The sequence below is a fragment of the Vicugna pacos genome, chromosome 4 (assembly GCF_048564905.1).
Source record: "Vicugna pacos chromosome 4, VicPac4, whole genome shotgun sequence".
Classification (NCBI taxonomy): Eukaryota; Metazoa; Chordata; class Mammalia; order Artiodactyla; family Camelidae; genus Vicugna; species Vicugna pacos.
In genome coordinates, this window is record NC_132990.1 from 63,242,718 (window position 1) to 63,265,657 (window position 22,940).

Genomic DNA, 22,940 nt, shown 5'->3' on the forward strand with positions numbered 1-22,940 from the left:
TTCATCTTGTAAGCCTCTCTCCCTTCTCCTTCTCTAAGGCTCAGTTCATCTGGTACTCCCTTTGAAGCATCCTGCAACATATCTCTTTCTGTACACTAGTTGTGATATCACCTTGCTTCTCCCATGGCATCTCATGATTATTTCTATGGTTGCTCTTCCTAAATTGAACAGAATTTTCATTTTATTGACTTAGCACTGTGTATGTCATTTTGAATAAATAAATACATCATATTGATGCTAGGCTTTGTGAGAGGGAAAGTTAGGGACAAAAATGCTTTCCCAGGACCTCTGAAAATACACTAAAACAGGCTAACGATTCTCTTTCTTGAAAGCTCGAACAAAACTCCAGAATCCTCCTCCACAATGTGATGTAGCCACTATCACTTAACTGAAGTTGGTAAATAAGTAGAAACTTTACTTATCAACCCCATCTTTATCTAAAACAAAAGGCTTTTAAAAGAAGTATATTTCTTCTAAGGAGCCATATCCATTTGATACTGAAGTCACTGAAGATCTTGAGGCTACATTTTGAACAAAGTAACAAAGAGCAATGTGGTTTGACAGTGATGTCTGCCAAAGCAGAGGACAGTGTAATAGCGACATGCATTAGGTCCATGTGCTAACTCCACCTCGCTTCAATAGTTCTCAATCTTTTAAGCCTCATTCCACATTTGAGGTTTAACTTCCACATGCTTGACACACTTCAATCACATCATAGTGATGGCTCAATGTTGGCCATCTTTCCATAAGTACAGCAGGCTCACAATTTACAAATCTACCTGTGACTATAATAGCACTCACTTTTCTCTCTCTGAAGAAAGTGAAATCAGCCCTGCTGCAACCTAAACCTTCCATTTATCTGGCTCTCGCTGCGCGGTATCCTAGTGATTTGCGTTCTCTCCTACCCCAAGTATATACGGTACTCAAGGATAAAGGAAGCATCTTTTTCCATCTTTGCAGTCAAATGTCCTTCTTATGTAAGGTAAGCTCAAACTATTTCACGTGTCCCTGGCCTTGCCCTGGCACCTTACACACATGATCTCATTTCATCTTTATTCCAATCCTATAAAATAGGTATGATTATTCTCATTTTCAAGAAAACGATGTTAGGATCAGAGAAAATAATGGGTTTACTCAAAATCAAACAGTTTATGAATTCCAGAGCTGGAGTTTCAATCCAAGTCATTCTAAACACAAAGTGCATTTATTTTATTTCTGCTTAATATATATTTTCCAAATGATCAAGTGGACAAATGGATGGATGTCCAGGGTGTAAGAACTGTCTGAAGTATTTTCCACCTCCAGCACAATTTACGTATTTGACTGATCAGAAGTTTACACAGTGTTCTACCTTAGAGCTCACGTCCAAGAGGTGGAAGATTAAAATTCCATTTGGGAGTTTTAAATAGTTTTAATCAGGTTTCTTGTAACTAGAGACTTAAAGGGCCCTGACTAATACATGTAAAAGAAGTAAATATATTGTATTGTTGGTTATAAGTGGTAAATCAGGTTAACAAAGGAAAAATCCTGGGGAAGGGCCAATGTTGAATGTGAGCTAATTATCTGAAACCTTAAGTCACGAGGCATGTGTACTCCTCACAGTGTCATAGACTAAATTCCAAAGAAATATTTGAAAGTACTTTAGTCAGCCTTCCCCCAAGCATTCAATAGGATTTTGTTTCTACAGGATGCTTTAAAGTGATTCCATGGAAAAATGAGTTTCACTGCTAAAGGATTTACCAGGGATTTCGATACTTAATAAGCCTCATGAATCATAAAGTGTTATTTGTGTCATAATACCTACCTAACTCATTTTACTAGATTCCGTACTTAAGCATCCTGAGCAGTGATGTTCTCTGAGATGTTGCTCTGTGGAGATCTGGTATAGTTTGAGCTCTACTCATTCAAAAAGTGGGGAATCAGAGGCTTAGAGAATTTGAGTCTCTTGCTTGAGGTAGGCAGGGGCAGAGCTTTGGGGCTGTCTCTGAGTTTCTAGTCCAGAGTTCTATTATTCTCCATCTGGTTGATTAAACAAGGGCAATGAGGTGGCGCTAATGCTGTGGCAGTCTACACAGGCAAACGAAAACCTAAGCCTGTAAAGGACTCAAGTTTATGAGATAAAACACTAAGGACAACCAGCCACAAGCAGCCAGCTAGGCTCTAAGCTACAGGCAGCAGCAATTGCCTCACTTTGCTTCTGCCTTTTCTCTATGGAAGGCTCTCTCCAGCTCCTGTTGGTGGAACACTCCTAACTGCTTCTGGCTTGGAGCTGCTTGATTTGAACTGGTGTTTGCTCAAATAAACTCTTAAAAGTGCTAATATGTATCAGTTTATCTCTTAACAGTTCTGGTGACAGAAAGAGGAAACAAAGGGGACTCCCAGGAGCCCCCGGGAGCAATGAGCAGCAAGGTGGGCGTGCCTGTGGAACTCCTCGTACTCACTGCTCCCTCGATGTCTCTGGCAGTGGAGCTAAGTCCTCTTGGATCCTGGATCCTACCTCTTCAGCTTTTTATTATAGGCTTTCAGACTTTATATGTTTGTGTGTTTTTTGGGGGGGGTGGGGGGAGTCCAGAATGGGTCCTAAAACCACTGGAGTTGGACTGGGTCCAACTTAAAAACCAGACTGTGTCTGGGGTCAGACCGGGTGCAACTTAGAAACTGAACTGGATCTGACTTAAACAGGACTGGGTTCAGTGTGAGGCCTCAGGTGAATAAAATTTTGTTTTAAGGCTAACTTTAAGCAGGTTATCCTTACCAAAAATACTCTTGAATTACAATCGGCACAGTGCACAATCATCTTAGATAAGCTTATTAATTTATGAGGTGCCCTACAGAAAAAAGTGTCTCAGCCAGACACTCACTATAAAGGGGAGGGAGAAAGTTATGTCTCCTCCTCTATAGTTTGGTGACCAGGATGAAGTCTACCGGGACACCCTTCTTGCTCTGGAGCCTTAGCAGAAGCTGAAAAAGAATTCTTACCAAAGTCATGCTTAGTTGAGAGAGATAGGAACAATTTCACATTGTCCCTTCCTTTCCAAACTCAGATTGGCAGGAAAAAATTGGTTATCTATCCTTTTCCTTTCAGGGACACCTGCTGCCTTCTTGTTTGTCTCATTTTGTGTCCTGAGAACTTGGCAACTGTCATACTGGTGGTCCTCAAGATACAGCCAAACAGAAATATGGGTGGTGCCTCACTTGTGGCTAAATATGGCTAGATGGTATGGTGTGGTATGGTATGTCTTTATGGCGTGTCTACTTAAAAATACTTTTCCAAAATCTTCTTGGTAACTTAAAACCTTCAAGTTATACTGAGATAAGTTAAATGATGGATATTCAAATAAAACAAAATACTGAAACATTAATGATAGAACACAGGTTTATCTACTTTGGGCTTCCTTTTACCTAGAAATTTAAGATATTTGGATCTATTAGTAAAAATGTTTTATGTCACATTGAAAAATTTACTGTGAGGAGGAATATACTTCTAGAAATCATGAAATATATAACTTGCCAATCCACAGAATGCTCATGGAGCAGACAGTCCACAACGGCTTAGTTTTTAGATTTGACCAGGAATAATGGATTCTAACCATTAAGAATTCTAACCAATATATGTAATTAAAATGACTTAGAAATTATAAGGGTGAAAGGAGACAACTAAGTATGAGAAGTAGATAAGGAAAGTAGAACGACCAGCTGTTCCAGAATGAGAGAGAGGAAAAAAAGCACAAGACAAAACGTGAATGGAGAAAAAAATTGAAGATTTGTGGAAAAGGAATTTTTTGTGGGGTAAAATTGACTAAAAGTGGACTTAGTTAAGTTTTTGAAGAACGAATTTTAATATCAAAAGTACACAGTACAAAATTAGAATTTGATTTTCTCCCTGTTAAAAGGACAAAGTGATTTGGGACTATTGGCCTGCTCTTGATAAGAGACTGTGAATTTTTTGTTTGTTTGTTTTTGCTTCTGTTTTTACCTTTTGTGTAATCTACCTGGAAAGCAAAAATTTTGTGTCTTACCCAAATAATGTAGCGTGCTTCATGTTGCCTTTATCAGGTCTTTGATTACCTAAGAAAGCCCAGTCTTCTCAATATTAAAAGAGGTAAGTGATACTCATAGCTACATAACCTTCTTTATTTGCCTTTAACACCTTTTATTGTCATAGTTAAATAATTAAATATTATTTCAGAATTATCTGAGATTTCACTTAGTCAAATCTTCAAACTTTTGGATATTTTGAAATTTGTCAAATCAAATTCTAAATGGAAGGTTTTGTTGTTGTTGTTGTTGTTTTTGCTTTTTTTTTTTTTAACCTCAAAGTGAATTTGAGATTTCCCAGAGAGCTCCTGGGAAATCTCATAGGATTTATCTCTCACTTTACAAAAGAGAGATATTAAAATAATTAGATTTATTTCATACACTAAATTACATGGGAAGCAGTCAAATAAGACATGATGATTAACTTTCTTGGGTTGTACATGCATGGATATATGTTACTAATATAGGAATTCCAGAAATGGTTTTAAGTTTTTAGAAATTTGTCGATATTCTCATTGTCCAATTGTTATCCTAAATTATTGTATGTCATGAAAATAAGTACATTTTCTTATCAAATAAACTCTCATTAGATATTTAACCATAACCATTTTTGAAAATCTTTTTGTCATTCATAGATTGTTAGTGTTTCATGCCAATACTTTTGCAAAGGTGCTTCATCTTCAGAGAAATTCATGGAAGAGATTCTGACAAGAGCTCTGGAATATAGATTTCTGACAACTTTAAGATCAGAAAACTGAACTGGCTAGTAACTTCCAGAACTAATGAAAAAACTGGATTCAAGCAGAACATGAGTTAAAAATATGGGACTGAATAAACTGATGAGGGTGATTATAATTGTTTTCAGAACTTTTTTCTTGAAACATTGCTGGTTCCTTAGTGTTACATTTTTCCAGATTTAATGAAAATTTTTCCTCTTAAGCTATCTATGACTTACAGTAATTTTGTAAAATATGTCTCTGTAAAAAGAATTAAAAACATTTACTTTTTCTCCAGACCTGATCCCTCTAGAATTCAGAAGCTTGTTGAGTATTCTTATATTCATGGCTATGTAGTTATTTACACATGTTCAATAAACGGCTGTTCTCCTTATAACAGGACACATTTGGAAACACTGGTTACCAAGGCTTTGACTGGGATGTCATGTTTGGGAATATGCATAAAATCAGATATGACCAGATAGTTTTAAGGAACTAAGATTGACTTTTTAAAGCCAGTAAAAGCCAGTAAAAGCCTCCGTGGAAAAAGTGGTCTCATATCTTGCTTACATGGTTCTCAGAAGCCGTAACAGGTGAGTAAGGATGGTCACTTCCTGGCAGGCCCGGGAACCTCAGGATTTCCTGGGGACCTCAAGAAGAGAGAAGTGTATCCAAACTTATAGGTATTCCAGGAAAATTCTGATGGTAAGTTCTTGGCTTGGTGTCTTAGCCTACAGAGGCTTTTACAAATCCAGTCTAAGATTCCTTATGCAAAGATTCAGCAAAGCAGATTTTGAAAGAGCCTGTGTGGTCAATCACTATTCTTGCTGCACTTATATAAATAATCATGCCAAGTTTAATGAGACTAGACTTATTTTGAAAACAAATTAGTCTCACCATGATTTTTTTTTGATAGGAATGGGAGTGATTATAGAGGAAAAATACATAGTTCAGTAGAAAACTAGAACAAAACCTTGTGAATATCAGATTCTAGTCTCATTCATTGTCTCTGAGGCTTTGTTATATATGTGTAAACCAAACTGGATCCTGAATTCCTCTAGTTTCTTCAAATATCTAGCTACAGCTCTTCAAATGAATGTTCCCAATTTCACCCAATCTTCTGATCTGGAATCACAAAGAGAAAAGACTGCCATTGAACCTCCTTGGAAGGGATCATACCAGCTCTTCCTCACTACCCAGATGGCAGCCAAACCTCGGAGATTTGAAGCTTGGGTCCATATCTCCCAATTTAAAAGGGCTCCTCTGGACTCTTAGAACAGCCTGCTGAATAGAGATCTAAAATCAAAAGAAGGCTCGTTCCCTAAAGCAGACAGCATCCTGTGGTGAACAGAGCTCCCAGAATCATGGATCAACATCTTCATCTCCAATATGAAAATTTTATTCCTTCTGCCTTCTGCTACCTGCGTTTTCTCTCTGTTAATGCACAGGAAGGCGGTGTCCCTTCACTCTGGCAACTACTGCTGAATCTACTGCTAAGGCCAGAGCTGCACAACAAACGTTCCTAAATTTTCTTGCTAAGGTGGGTTTAGACAATAGAATTGCTTTAGATTACTTATTGGCTGAACAATGAAGAGTCTGAGGCATAGCAAATAGCTCCTTCTGTACCTGGATCAGCACTTCTGGTCTTGTAGCAAATACAAGAAATTAACAAGCAATCCACTTAGCTAAAACAGGTTGATGCCACTTTAGGTACGTTCTTTGATTTATCTGATACCAACTGGTCTAGTTATTGGGGTCCCTGGCTGAGGAGTATACTTAAGTATCGAGATATTACACTGCTGTTGGTCAACACTGTAGTCTCCCTCATGTGCTGTGTGCTCTCTCAGGTGTCCTAGATTCATGATCACAGCCACAGCAGTACATCAGATGGTCATGCTGTGCTTGGAGGAACAGAAACAAGATGAACAATGAGACTAACGGCATAAATACTTCGAGGGATCTGACATCACAACCTACGAGTTTCACAATGAGACACTAGCAACTCAGCTCTGATGGTGACTGAGAGTGGCGCTAATCCCAAAGTTTTGGTCAATCTCTCACCTATAAGAGCATGACTGAAAGCGAGGAATGGTTAAATTAATAAAACAAGGAGGACATTAGATTGATGTGGCTTCATGCTGTGGCGTAAGCATATGTAAGCAAGTCAAAGTCTAAGTGTGTAAATGCCTCAAGATTAAGAAGTCAAAACACGAAGGGCAACCAATCGCAAACATCCAGCTAGGCTCTAAGCTACAGCCGATTGGTAATTGCCTTCCTTTGCTTCCACCTTTTCTCTATAAAAATGTTCCTAACCACTTCTGGTTTGGCACTGCCTGATTTGAACTGATTTTTGCTCAAATAAACTCTTAAACATTGTAATATACCTCCGTTTATCTTTTAACAACATACATCACAGGGGTAGGATTTTAAGTTCCTTGAGTCCTCTCTTTATTCATCCTTTCCACGCCCAGTCCATTCTCTTAGACTCCACAACCATGAAACAACAGAAAGGTAGGTTCATGTGGAGTTGACATGTGTCAGGTATTGGTGAGTTTCCTGTCTGAACCTCAGTAACAGGATTCCTCATGGTTGGAAATGCTACCATTAAGAAATACAGGAAATTAGTATTTTCTTATTACCAAAGGTCTTATAAGACAGATTTCTCTGTGGAGTGCATCCTGATTCTTCGTAGATTATCATCTTCCACATAGTTTTTGGAAAAACCTCCATTGTGCTAAACCAACTTCCAAAACCTCCATCCTTCTCCATGAAAACACACACTTTTGAGCACCTACGTCTGTTTTCCAGACAACCTAAGTACTTTGGACGCATTCTCCTTGACCAACTTGGAGTTCTGGTCTTGTGTGAAAACATTCCATCCTTTCATGTTTTCCAGACAGTGTCTAATTGGAATGGAAACTAGCACAGAATTGGGTGTTTGGTGAAGGAAATGACATGTGGCCTTCTTAGAACTAAGGGGTGATGTCACTCACTAAGGTGAAGACTCTGCTGCCTGATGCCTTTATGACCAGGGATTAGTGAGGTGTGGTGGACAGAGCACTGGACCAGGAGTCAGGAGGCCCAGATTCCAGTCCTGGTGTAGCTGCTACCTCTCTCTTTGATCCTGCATATATCACTTCCCCCCAACTTGGTTAGATCCTTTATGCATAAGTCCTCCCCACCTGAGTCTTCTTTTTACTAAGCTAGACCTATGAACTTAGAAAGTCTTAGTGTAGTGGTTAAGGGGTATACAGTCAGAAAGGCAAGAGGAGTGCGAAGAATCAGCTTTCTACACAAACACTAGATGATCAATAAAAGGAAAGTTCTGTAGAACACACAGAAGAGGAATCACTTAATTCTGCTTAGTTGGTTCATTCATTCAAGAAAAGATTTTATGCAGAAGCGTGAAATAACCTGATTAATATTTTATGAGATCTTTCTAGCTTCTGTGTAGACAATGGATTACGGAGGACATTAGAGGAAGTAGCAGGGGCAGATAGGAGACTAATAAAATACAGGCATACCTCATTTTATTGTGCTTGACTTTATTAAGCTTTGCCATAATAAATTAAGAGAGTGTGTTTTTTACATATTGAAGATTTGTGGCAAACCTGCATCAAGCAATTTTATGTGTGCCATTTTTCCAACAGCATTTGTTCACTTTGTGTCTCTTGTGATATTTCACATTTTCTCATTATTATTATACTTTTATGATGGTCTGTGATCAGTGGTCTTTGATGTTACTATTGTACAAAGATTATGACTCCCTGAAGTCTCAGATAATGGTTAGCATTTTTAGCAATCAGGTATTTTTTAATCAAGGTATTTTTTTTAGGCATAATGCTATTTCACACTTAACAGATTACAATATAGTGTAAATATAATTTTTAATATGCACTGGGAAACCAAAAAAATCAGATGACTCACTTTATTGCAATATCCACTTTATTACCCTGGTCTGGAACTGAACTCACAATATTCCTGAGGTATGCCAGTAGTTCAGGTAAGAGATGGTGGATTGGGCTATGGTGATGTATTAGAAATGCAGGCAATTTACAGTAGATCATGAATGGGGAATTAAGACTTATCAATGCATTGATTGCGGCTAGTGAAGAAAAAGATACACTGAAGAATGATTCAAGGATTTTGGCTTTACAATTGAGTTGGATTTGTTCTCATTCACTAAGACTTGGAGTAGAAATATGTTGGAAGTGAAATAGGAGTCAGTATGTGAGACATGTACATTTTACAACATCCAAGTGCAGATATCAAACAGAACGTTGAGTATATGGATTTGGCTCCCAGAGAGGTTTGGGCTAGAGATAAAATTTGGGAGTGATAAGCACTTAGATGATACTTGATAAGCTTCAGAGAGATATACCATTTGAACTGATTCTTGAAGGATAAGTAGGATTTTATCAATGATTGAGAATGTGGAAGGGGGTGGGGGACTGAGTGAGAAAAGGCAGTGAGCTGAAGTGGTCAGACCAAGGTCCAATGGGCTCTCCGCGCCTGAGCTCAGACCACTGCACAGCACTGTCTATAACAGCAGCACTAGCTTCTCTCCAGAAACATCCACTAGCCATCTTAGATCCCTGGATACTTGGGTTCAAAGTCAATAAAGGATTATAGCTAAGAGTAGTCACTTAAGGATAATGATAGAGCCTGCAGGTTATTTCATTTCTCTTCAAACTAGAGAAAATCTCCTTTTTATTTCTGCATAACATTGAATTCATTAGTGTTTGTCTTTTCCCAAGTCTGGCAATCTCATCCAGCATAATTCAGTTCAGACTTCAGTGTCACTACCTGAGAGAGTAGGATAGATTATAAGCAATTTAGAGACTCTTTGTCACACTGAATTTGCCTTTGGCCAGGGATTTTAAGTTTATTTCTGAACCCTTCCCTTTCAAATCAGTCTCAAAAATAAGCCATGATGTCCTTCTTTTAGACTCTGCCCAGCAGAAAGTGTTCTTATAACACAAGAAAGTGTTCTTATAACATGCTATCCCCATGTTACCTTGGGTTTTATTATCTCAGGATGTTTCCACAAGTCTCCTCTTTCATAAGCAAAAATCTCACTCTCTTTGGTCTCTCTGCCTCTGTCTGTCTCTCTCCTGAGTTAATCTGTTCTCATTCTCACTCCCCGTCTCATACTTGCCCTAGTAATCTAGAAGACTCTGACACTGCCTGGTTTGATATTTTCACTTCAGAGGGGATACATCACTTTCGCATTGCTGCTGTAACAAGTTACTGTAACCTTAGTGGCTTGGCTTAAAACAATTCAAATTTATGATCTTATAGTCTATAGGTTGGAAGTTTGGCATGAGGCTCACAGGGCTAAAATCAAGGTGTTGAAAGCCTTTGTTCCTCTCTGGGCAGTCGAGGAGAGAATTAATTCAGTCTCATGTGGTTACAGAACTTACATCTCTGTCTTCTTGCTGGGGACCTCTCTTAGCCCCCCACATCTCAGAAACAGCAGCAGGGTGTCAAATCTTGCTCATCTTACATCTCCCTTGCCTGCTTTCTGTCTTCTTCCTTTACTCTCAAGGATTCATCTAGGATAATCTCCCCATCTCAGGGTCTTTAACCTGAATCACATTAGTAAAGTCTCTTTTTCAGTGTTACCTTGAAACATATTCATAGATTCTTAGAATTAGGGCTGGGACATCTCTGGGGGACATTATTGTGCCTACCACACTTGAGAAAACTGAGGACCAAAAGATCAGCATGCTTTGCCCATGATCAATAAATAAAAGCTTAAATTTGAATCGAGGTGTAAGATTTCTAACTCTGAATTCTTCCCACTATGAACAAAATTCATTCAGCTCAAGCATGAATTCAGGTTTCCCCTACGAGCAGAAAAATGTATTGGGACTAATACAACCTCCAAGATAAAGCACACATGGATTTAGAAGTGTGTTCCTCCACGCACTAACCCCTTGACATTGAGCAAACCAGTTTGTTTCTCCAAGTCACAATTTTCTCATCTATAAAATGGAAAGGATAGGACCCATGTTGCAGGGATTTAGGGAGTATTTAATAAGTAATTTCTTGAACACTTAGCACACGGTTTATATGAACAACTCACTGAAAGGGCCAATTTGAGTTCCTATATTGCACGGATGAGAAAATAGACCCAGAGAGGAGGAGCAGTTGGATGGGGTCATACACTGGGTGAGTGGCAAACCCCAGGCCAGATTACACAATGGCATGAGAATGTGGAGGGAGATGCGTTACAAGAACGAAATTCCACACCTGCTTCCCACAACATTCCACAAGCAGCCCGGAGTCTGAGCCTCTTGGTTGCCTTCCACCAGGGCATCCCACAGGAATTAGGGGCTGAAAGGCAAGCATGCTGGATTCATCTGATGTGACAACTTTGGTCTTCCTCTGGCATTTTCTGTTTCCTCATTCCTCTGTGAACCTCTGCCCTACAGCCCAATCGATGTCAGCTCACTTAGCGCTAAATGCTTCCTGCGCACCGAGCCGTTTTGCATGTGCTTAGTAAAAGTGGAGCCATCCAGCATCAATTCACATGAAATAATCTTCCACTTCATGTCAACTGAAAATCACCAATTTCCTGCTACAAGTGACACTTAGTACTGGGAGGCATTTGGAGTCATTATGAGTTATCATTGCCCAGGCTGCTTGCCTTTGTGTGACCAAATCCTATATCTAGAGGAAAAATGGATCAAAGCTATATTTTCATGTAATTAAAGGTAAGAATTAAAATCTAGCCCATTTCTTATCAAGCTGAAATCTTTTCACTGCCTGAAGACAAAAAACAGATTGTCACTGAGATTTTAACTCCAGTGAGGCAGGTCAGTGCAGAACTGTTCAATTGTTTAATATGCATAGAGAGACCTCCTGTGTTCTAGGCACCCTTGCAGATACAAAGATAAATAAAATAAAATCTCTATTCTTACAAGAATCTTACTGTCCAGTAGGGACAGTTAAATATGTATACAGTCAACTACTGTAGAAGATACATTTAATTATAAGCAGCTGTTAAAATACTACATATTAAACTAGTGATGTTCAAATATTTTCAACTGTGAAAATCTTCATTTAAGGGAAATTTCACAGAGGAATCCAGTAAATAAAGCTGATGATAGGGGACCTGCAGTGGCTGAAGTGGAAACAAGAGACCTGGGGACCTAACCATTAACACATCATAGTTTCTGATAGAGCTCTTCGTGATATATTTAATAGGAACCATTTTACAATATTTGTAACATGTTTGTTGAATGTACTGACCTGTAAATAGAAGAAGAAAGTAACTCTTTTTATCATTACCTCTTTGACTTACTCTATAGAATGATTTTTCTCATACACTTGGTTTGTGTCTCAGGGGGATTTTATAGTTTCTCTGGTCCTTCTCAGGTATTAATAAATAATCTTGTTTCCCAGCTCACTGTAAAACTAAAGTTAATCTCAGCCAATTAAAAAAATTTCCCTTTCCCAAGCATTGGTCCACACAATTGGGAAAATGTAGAGAGAAGTAAAGAGATTTATCATTAGCCTCTTTCCCATTTCCCCACCATGCTCTTCTATTCCACTTTCCCCACACATTATGACTCCTTTGACTCCTCCTGGAATGGAGAGGGGGTTAGGGTGACACAATAGGCAACAAAGGCAAAGAATGTCTTCCTTGCCAACCAGGTCTGCCAAATACAGTTGTGCAGGTTGCATACTGCACAAGGGTACCCAGGCAATAGAACATGGAATCTAGCTCACTCTGCTTAGGAAGCCATAATTACTAAGTATTTCGGTGTGGAGCTGCATCCATCTGAGGGAAAGGAACATTTTTGTCAATTATCACCTTGCCGCTTGATCACTTAGTTTTGTGTTGCCTCCAAAAGGAAGGTGTGTCTTTTATACAATTTTCAGAAGGTATATAGGGAGAGAGGCAACCCTCCTGACCAGTATAATTTAAAGCTGACACTGGACTGAATGTGGCAGGTGTTTGAAGGCTGGTTCTTTCTTTTGTGAGGTGCTTTGGGAGTTATTAGGCATCCTTCCACTCCAGGACCCTCCCACCTGATGATCTCCGATTCCAATGGCTGAATATTTCTGTCCTGTAACTCGCATCTCCACCACACATAGACCATCTCTGTTGGGTTTCTTCACCCCGCAGAATAGAATAGAATAGAATAGAATCTTTGAATAGAATTCCTTTCAAGATATCTAGAGGCTTATTGTGCTGTCTGCACCAGAGAACACATGTGCCTCTCGTCTGTCATGGTAGAAAGTGGAACTCCACAGCCACACTTGCCCCAGCTGCCAAAGACTCCTTCAGCAAGGGTCTCCCTGTTAGACCATTTTAGGAATTAATCAAGTTCCTGACTCCATGTTCACCGAAGTCCAGGGTATTTATATGATTTTCTGAAGCCTCCTCCATCTGAATCAATCCTCTAGTACCTCCTCTATACCTACAACTGGGGGATGAACCAAGCAGCAAAACTAGTTCCACAGCTCTTCCTCCATCCTACATCAACAGGCGGCAACTGATCATCTGGGCCTTTGGAGCATCTGCTGAGACTCAGAGATATAAGGAAATGTCTTGGTACATAACGTTTAATGACATGGGTAAATTCTCCAGTAATAATAAATGGAAAGCCAGGTAAACATATAAACTTGCATGTATGTATATATGCACATATTGTATGTATGTGTGTGTACCTGTATTCCTATATATCTGCATGTGTATATACCTATATATATATATATATTCAGATATATGTAGGTATTTATATAACTGTTGTTATAGAACCAGATGAGGTACAGGTGGAGATGTTTACAATCTTCTCATTTAAAATATGATTTATGTAGCACCTGCGAAATTCACTTAAGTGCCCTGCCTATACCTCAGAGACATTGGATGTAAATTCTAGATGTCATCTGTACTAGTTTCCTATGGCTTCTTTAACAAATCACCACCAATGTAGTGACTTAAAACAGCACAGGTTTATAATCTTAATGTTCTGGAGATCAGAAATCTGAAAAAACAAAAAGGGGGGGAGGTCTTACAAGGCTAAAATCAAGGTGTCAATACAGCTATGATTCCTTCTGGATGCTCTAGGAGAGATTTTTTTTTTTTTTTTTGCCTTTTATAGCTTCTAGAGGGTGCCTACGTTCCTTGGCTCATGACCCCATATCACCCCAACCTCTGCTTCTGTCATTACACGTTTTCTCTAACTTTGACACTCTTCATTCCTTCTTATAAGGACTCCTATGATTTCATGTGACTAGCCCAGATAATCCAGGGTGAGCTTTCCATCTCAAGATCCTTGTTAATCACATCTGGGAAGTCTGTTTTTCCATATAAAGGCTATATTCACAGGTACCAGGGATTAGGACGTGGACATCTTTGATGGAGGGTCTATTTTCCTACCTACCACATAATCCTTAACAAGAGGGGCCGTAGATAGAGAAAATGAAAAATGGTAACAAATATGAGAGCTTTAAACTGTGACCTGTGAGCTTTAAGCCCTCTCAGCCCTCAGTTTCTTCACCTATAAAACGATAGTACCTGCCTCATACAATGGTTATTAGTGTTAAGTGAGTTAATATTTTCAAATTATTAAGTCACTTAACACTAGAGCTGAGAACAGGGCTGGCTCATGGTGAGTCTACATAAGTGTTTTTTTAAAAGTCACAAGGGAGGACACTCTACATTACAAAGTAGACTCTGGATCCAGCTGCTTCTTATTTGGCTGACACTGTGTTACATTCCAGGATTAATAGCAGCAGGGGCTTATTAACTTAATGGGTGTTAATAAATCTCTGGAGTGAGTCTGATATAGTAGTATATATATTTACTATTTTTTAAGGAAATATTCTAATATATCAACAGTTCTCGTGTGACATTATGGGTGATTTTTATATTCTTCTTTATACTTGAATTATGTTCTATATTTTGTTTAATTAACCTATATACCAGTTATATCAGAGGAAAAAAATAATGCATGCAATTTTAAATAAATATGTATATATAAAGAGATCAGAGATTTTTTTGGGTTCCTGGTCTTGATTTCTGATGCATGGAGAGTGGGCTTCCCCACACATCTAAACAATGCTCTAGCAGCAACTGGTTCTACACTGAGATAGCATCAGATTCGCAGGCTGATGGCTCAGTCCCACAAGACTGCCCCCGCACCCTTCAGACGCCTGTTGCAAATGTTCTAAACAACTGGCTTTAGATTGGAGACTCCCATGACCCCCTTCTTGGACTTCAAAGTCAGCTGTAGGTCCAGGTTGTTACTTGTACTGACTGGCTATAAATAGGAGTCTCCAAAGACCCCTCTTCAGACTCTATTAATTTGCTAGATTGGCTCATAGAAGTCAGAGAAATATTTCACTTACTAGATTAGCAGTGTATTATAAGGGGATAAAACTCAGGAGCAGCGAGAGGGAAGTGACGTATAGGACAAGGTATGGAGAAAGAGCGTGGAGCTTCTGTACCTCTCCGGGCACACCACTCTCCCCAAATCTCCACATGGTCCTTAATCCGGAAGTGCTCGTAACCCAGTCCTCTATAGTTTTTATGAGGTACCAATACATTAGTATGATCGATTAAATTATTGGCTACTGGCAACTAAACTCAATCACCAATCCCTCTCTCCTCTCAGGAGGTCTAGGGATGGGACTTCATGTTCCAACCCTCTAACCTCATGGCTCTGTTCTCTTGGCAATCAGCCCCCACCCTTAGGTGTAATCTAAATGTCACCTTATTAACATAACAAAGGATACCTTTATACTCTGATCACTCAGGAAATTCCAAGGGTTTTAGGAGTTCTATGGGTTCAGGAGTTCAGAAATGGGGATGAAGATCAAATATATATTATAAATCACAGTATCATGAGTCACTGGAGAAGAACAGAAAAATAAAAGTACCCACACTCTATTCAAGCCATATAAATAGAGCCAAGGCAATTGTCCCTAATGGACCATTACTGACCATCAGATACAATCTAGACACCCAGACCTGGCACTTTACTTTCTAGAAAACAGCTCAAATCACCTTATACACCTGGAATTCTTCCCATCCCCCTGTTCCTGTGAATCAATCCATAAAAGCCCTGTTTAGCGGCTGTGATGTGAAACTCTGCACTGAGTTCTGGGTCTACAACTTTGGCAGCAAACTAATTCTGTTCTCAAGTAGTTAGTAATCTAAAAGAAGGGTCAGAGTTCTAGACAACAGAAGACAAAACAGTGGCCTACATGTCCTCTTTGGTATTGTTATCATCAAATGCTGTGAGACAGGACTGAGTCTACTAGGGCCAGGGCCGGCTTCCGGGGTGTGCAGTGTGGGCAGTCGGCACCCACGTTTGGCAGGGCCCTGCGGTCAGCGCGGAGCTCTCCACTGTCAGCTTGAAATCCTCAGTCATTTCTGAACAAGGGGCTCTGCATTTTCGTTTTGTACTTGGTGGGCCCCACAAATCATGTACCCAGCCCTGAAAAGGGGTTTAAAGTGTGAGAGGAAATTGGAAGTGGAGCCTCCAAGTACACTGTCATCAAGAAACACCAATGGAATGGCCAAATCCACAGGGTTTACTCTGCCTCTCCTATGCTTTAGACACCATGCTAAGTACGAGATATGTATATATATATATATATACATATATATACATAACATACACACACACACATAACATACACACACATCTGCTTTCTGTATTAGTATATATGCACACACGTTTAAATTTCACCAATTCATGGCCACCCCCTTCTTCTCCACCAACCATCTACCATAACGTTTATCTCTCCATAGCTGCAACAGGAAAAGAAAGATTTTCTGAGAATTTAACTTCCTTTGCCTTCTCATTCTTCCTTCCTTCCTTCTTTCCTCCCTCTCTCCCTTCTTTTCTTCTTTCTTCTTTTTTGTTGATTTTAATGAGTCTAGGAATCTGAAGTCCTTTAGTTCAACATCAATGGGCCTCACTTGGGCTGCTTGTTTCAAATGCAGATTTTTACACCTCAACCCTAGAAATTCTCATCAATAGGCCTGGATTGGGGCTGTAGGAATCTGCACTGAAAACAGACGCCCCACCACCACACACACACCAGGTGATTCTGGTACCTACTATGAGGAATGTTACTCAAACATGATCTAATCCCCTCACCTAATGGTTCTGAGAAACTAAAAGCCAGAAGGAGAAAGCGACCTCCCTCAAAGTCAAATGTTGATTTGGTAAAAATTTTGAAGAATGGTCCATACCTGATCATCTGATTTCTTCTTCAGAGCCCTTGAAAACGGAGGTTCTCAAAATCCTGGAAATGTGAGGGTCTCCAAAAGCAGCTGGGTGTTCCCTACAGGGAAACGCAGTGTCTGAGGCAAATCACACCTTTTCATCTTCTCATCCCACGATGGAAACTGAACAGGAATCAACATATGTGGGTAGGGGCATCCTGGAAGGGGAGAAAAAACAAAAAAGGGACATTTACAGCCCTGCCTTGGTGTGGATATGAAGGACTGACTTCCCGCGTCCAAGCTGCTTGCACTGAGGGGTGCTCCATGTGCCAGCCAGGATGGGCTTCTTAAGACACAAACCTCCCTGGCCACCCTCAACCCTGGCAAGCACCCTCCCCATGTGGAGTTTGGTATGGTGGGAACAACAGGAACACTGGGATTGAATGGGCTAGAATTCCAATCCTGCCACTACCATCACCTTCAAGCTGTGTGACCCGGGGCAAATCTCTTCAGCTCTCTGAGCCTTGGTTTTAAGATCTATAACAATGACAGAATGGTAATAAACATACAGGGTTTGTGGTTGAGAAATTATATGATACTAACATGTTAGAAGCTCCAGCTCTGAAGTTGGACACCTAAGTTCAAATGTTGGCTCCTTTTCTTAATAGCTGTGACTCGGAGCAGGTTCCTTCCCTCTCTGGGACAAATAAGGATTATGATCTGCATTCCTTGTGGGTCACTGTGCAGATGAAGTGAAATAACGTATCTAATGCTCTTCACTGAGTGCCTAGCAAGGGCTCAAACAATGTTAGTTGTATGAAGCATGGTAGATGCTTGATAAACCAGTGGGCAACAAAATGAATGGAAAAAAAGAGAACTGGGGGCAAAGTGTGACCACACAAAGCAATGTGCCTTGTCCCAGCTACAAGAATGCTGTCTGAGAGTAGTGAATTTCCACTGCCAGGGGAGAAGCTGGGATGGCAGATCAGATTAGGGTAATTGTTTTCTTTGGAAGCTGAAAAGTCACAGTTATTTTGCCTCCAGCACCTCCATTATTACAACTTCAATTCAATCCCCAAATCCCACTGAAATAGTGAATGAAACGTAAAAGCTGCAAAGGAAGAGAAGGAAGAATTGAGGAGAGGAGCCAAAATGCTTCAGGCTTCATCAGGGTCTTCTTCTGACTCCCCACCCTGTCTTTGGCCCAAGCCTCTGCAACTTCCTCTCTCTCAGTACCTTTCCAGGGAAAAGGTCTTTGTCCCTGCAGTTGGCTGTGGGAAGCTTTGCTTTGCTTTATGGGCAAGTGCCGAGGAAGAATGAACATGCTGAGACACTGAGAGGGATCCCAGAAGAATAAGAGAGCAGGCCTTCGGTGCTGGACTGAAAAAGCAAATAATACAGTTCTCCGTCAAGGTTCTTCTCAAGTGATAGTACCTGCCTCTTAACCTGCTTGTGTTTTCATCAGGCAGTGGGGTGTCCAGGCCCTCATTGTCAAGACCATGAGCAGTCAGACTTGGTATAAATCCAGACCCATTGACAGATTCATAGTTTATCTGTTGGCAGCTCCATTTCAACATGTGTAAAATAGGATAAGATGGGTAAAATATAGGGTACCATGCATGCTCGATAAAATGCCCTTTTCTCCTCCTCCTCCTCCTCATTCTTCCTCTCCCTCTTCCACCACCTCTTTCTTCTTGTCTTTTTAATCCTCACGCTTTTCTTCCTCTTTCATTTTCTGTCTCTACTCCCTAACATCATGGGCCGTGTTTTACTCAACTCTGCCTCCCCTAAGACCTCATACATAGCAGGTACTCAGTGGATATTTATATAATGGAGAAAGAAAGAAACTCTCTAGCGCCCTTTCTCTGCATCTTAGAAAGCACTGTCACATCTGTGTTCTTGCCAAGGAGTCCTAGCTAGTAAAATACAGAACTTCTAAGTAAAGAATTAGAGAATCATGAAAACCTAGAACAACCCATGCTCTGGCCTAGGCTCCAACTCCGACATTACGTTAAGAGACACTGGAGACTCAGAGTAGAGTAGGAATGTGTTTACGGCCCTTGTCGGGGCAGGGGCAGAGTGATCTGCCTTGCTCCTCATTCGTTTCCATTTCTCTCCCTCCATCTCCCTCCATGCAGGGGAGTCTCCTGACTGTCTCATTCATTCATTCATTCATGTATTCACTCAGCGAAGAAATGTTTAATAGCACTTACAGTGTGTCAGGGAGGCATGGTGTTGGCACCAAGGACAATTAAATGTCACAACAGGCCTGACTTCTTGCCTCATAAAGAAAATGAAGGAAACTGCTGTCAACTGAAAACGTGTATACTCCACTCTACTCTCGCCAACATATGTGGATAGATATTCAGTTTCAAATAGTAATAATGTGCCTCAAAGGAAAACTGTAAGATGGTATGAGAGGGGGAAAAAAAGGCTGGACAGTGTCAAACTGGAGCATTGAGGAAAGCATGTTTGACGGAGTGACTTTTAAGAGGAAGCTTAAAGATGAAAGAATATTCTTTTTTTTTCTTCACCGAGTTATAGTTCATTTACAATGTTGTGTCAATTTCTAGTGTTTAGCACAATTTTTCAGTTATACATGAACACGCATATATTCATTCTCATATTCTCTTTCACTGTGAGCTACCACAAGATCTTGTATATATTTCCCTGTGCTACACAGTATAATCTTGTTTGTCTATTCTATATATATCTGTCAGTATCTACAAATTTCAAACTCCCAGTCTATCCCTTCCCAACCCCCTCCCTTCTGGCAACAACAAATTTGTATTCTATGTCTATCAGTCTGTTTCTGTTTTGCATTTATGTTTGTTTGTCTTTTTCTTTTCTTTCCTTTTTTTTTTTTTTTAGATTCCACATATGAGCAATCTCATATGGTATTTTTCTTTCTCTTTTTGGCTTACTTCACTTAGAATTACATTCTCCAGGAGCATCCATGTTGCTGCAAATGGCGTTATGTTGTTATCTCTTATGGCTGAATAGTATTCCATTGTATAAATATACCACAAAAGATGAAAGAATATTCTTTTGAGCAAGTTCAGCTGGTCTTCTACACCTTTGCTTGTGTGGTTGGCCCACTTGGAGTATACCTTCTGTTTTCCTTTCTTCATCTAAGGCCCACATGCTCGTCAAGTCCCAGGACAAGGGCCACCAGTTCTACCCATATTATTTTAGCCACACCTTTTCTAAAAAACATCACGTTTTTCCTTCCAAGAATAGATTTTAATCATTTCAATTCATATTCAGCGAACCCTTTATCAGAGATATTTGACTCCAGTGGCCAAGGCAAATCCATCAATATTCTTTGTAAATGATGAAATGGGTCCATGTTCATCCAGTTAGCACTTATTAAAGTATACTGGATTTGTACGAGTTGAGGACTGGTCTAAGGAGTTCTACAAGCACCCTATTACCTGATTGCTTCATAGATATACATATGATAGATAGATAGATTGATCGATCGATCGATCGATCAATCACCAGGTGTTATATATTGGAACAACTAAATTTTCTGAAAAAAATATGAAATCTTAATTGAGAGATTAGAAATGACAGAGTGGAGGAAAAAGGACGGTGAATTTGAAGATGAAGGGTGTGAATATAAGTTCTCCTACCTTTTAGTGACTAACAATAGCAACAATAACAAGACTAATCTCTAGACATTGTGGGGCTCTTAATATATTCCAGGCATCGTGCTAAGAATTTCATGTATGTTACCACGTTAATCCTATTAAGTAGGAACTACTATGAGTTTTACCCCAGTTTTAACAGATAAGGAAACTGAAGCTTAGGGAAGGTAAGTAACTTTCTCAAGGTAACACACTTAGTAGGCAATGAATGCAGAGTTTAAATGGGGTGGTTGAGAACCCACACTACATACTCACTTGTAAGTCAGGGCAAGCTTAAAAATCCCATTTAGCTACAGTTCGCATCAATTTTTCTAACCTGAAATAACAAGGGGAGTGGGCACAGTCAGTGATGATTCGAGCATCTCTGTTTTAAAGGGCCCCTTCTCCCGGTTCTTTCACTGCTTGGGAGGCTCAAGAGAGGCTTTTTGGAAGAGATGTAAGAAGACCTGGAATTTGGAGAAATTCTCAGTCTCCTGGGTTCCTTTCACTTCATTCAAACCCTCATCCTGCAATTCTTTGATTATTTATAGAAGATATTCCCAAAAGAGGGACACTCCATAGTCTGCCTTAGAGATTGCAAGGAGAGATAAATAACACATTCCTCATTCTCTTACTCGCTGGGGAAATTGGGGGCTGTGTTTACATCGCTTCCTTGGTATTTATCCTCGTGCTGACTGTTCCATCCCCTCTATTTCATGTTGTTATTTTACTTCCATTAGGGGAGCAGAAAAAACATGAGAAGCCATTCTGATCCACCCCAATCCTCAGAGGGCATTGCTCGGTCAAAGTCAGCATCCTCTCCCTTGTAATTTTCCCTGCAAACATCTCATTCAAGAGTCATTTTCCTCCCTCTGAGTACTAATGTCCTGATGATGATAAAAATAATGTCTCTCTCTCTCTCACTCTCTCACACACACCCCCCCCAAAATAAAACAGAAGGGAAGAAAAGCAAGAAGAGAAAATCAATTGCACGCTTGGTTCATTTTATGTTTATATACTTCTGGATTTCCTTCCTGGGCTCCTGAGAATTGCCTAGTTAGCAGTTAGGAAGGGCTGACTGGGTCACTGCAGTTTTAATGTGGCATGCCTGTCTTCCGTGGCTTTTCTTCTTTGGGAAGGGGCTGGACTTCATTAAGAAAACTTCTGAGGATATGAGCTCCTTTATTTACCCATCAGGTCCATGGAGACACTGGTGCAGTTCATTTTATATGTGGAACTGACAAGATTGTTATTTTCAGTATTTTTCCGGAAATCGAGGCTTTGCTTCAGGAAAATCCTGTGGTTGGTCAAAACAGTTTTGATCACTGGAGTCCTTATTTGGTTAATTTTTCTTTACCATGGCACTTCAGTGAAGGACACATACAATGACCATCTAGTGGTGTGTCAAAAGATATGCCAAGCTTTCTTTCCATGTGTTATTCCATTTAATTAAACAAACTAACAAAGACACTGAAGTAAACAGCAATGTCCTAATACTGTAGATGGAGAAACTCAGACTCAGTATAAAGGCAATTCTAATTGGGAGGCTGTGAGAAATCTTTGCAGATTATTGATAAAAATTTACTTCCCTCTGATAAGTTTTAAAAGGCAATGGGGTACAGCTCACATCACTGGGTTTTCAAATACTAGATTTGTGTCCCTTACAAGACATATGGCCTTAAGAAAAAAATATGAAACTCTCTGAATCTTATTTTCCTCCCCTCTGCAGTGTAAAAGAGAATGTGTGAAATTTTGATACAGAAATCAGAGGCAGAAATTCTGGCTCTACCACTTGCTGATGCTATGTCTTAGGTTAGCGCTCCCAAAAGCAATGCCTGGAATGAGGAATTGTGCATGTGTTATTGGTTATGGAAATGCCCCCAGGAGAGTATGATCAGGGAGAAGTCTGAGAGGGGTGGGATTAAATCAAGCAGGGGCGTGTTTTCAAGCGAGTCCCCATCTCAGTCTGGACCCACAAGGAGCTCTGGAGCATGTGCTCCTCAGAGTTTGTCCTGACTCAAGGCAAAGGAGCTGGGTTTTCACTTTGCCCTCCTAGTCTGCCATGGGTCAGAGCCGTCTGAGAAGGGTATGAACTCCCAGGGTCTTCTGGCTGTCTACTTGTGCTGGGCAGTGGCCACAAGCAAGACAGACATATGAAGGTCAGGAGAAGGAGCATTCTGTGATATATATGGATGACATGATACTATCTATAGAAAACCCTAAAGGCTCCACACAAAAACTACTAGAGCTGATAAAAGAATCTGGCAATGTATCAGGATACAGATTAACATACAGAAATCAGTTGCTTTTCTTTACGCTAACAATGAAATATCAGAAAAATAAAGTAAAAAACAATCTCTTTAA

General features: G+C 40.0%; 1 long non-coding RNA gene across 13 annotated transcripts in view; it reads right to left on the reverse strand.

Annotated features, from left to right (window-relative positions):
• The window catches only part of LOC140696136 (uncharacterized), a 330,303-nt gene that overhangs the window by 243,408 nt on the left and 63,955 nt on the right, over positions 1 to 22,940 (reverse strand). For 11 of the 13 annotated variants that reach the window (XR_012072210.1, XR_012072203.1, XR_012072205.1 and 8 more), the window contains one exon: positions 16,975 to 17,165. This is a non-coding gene — a long non-coding RNA (uncharacterized lncRNA). Of the gene's footprint in view, positions 1 to 16,974; positions 17,166 to 18,183; positions 18,328 to 22,940 lie in introns of all 13 variants that reach the window. The other 2 variants (XR_012072213.1, XR_012072206.1) reach the window with 1 other exon arrangement.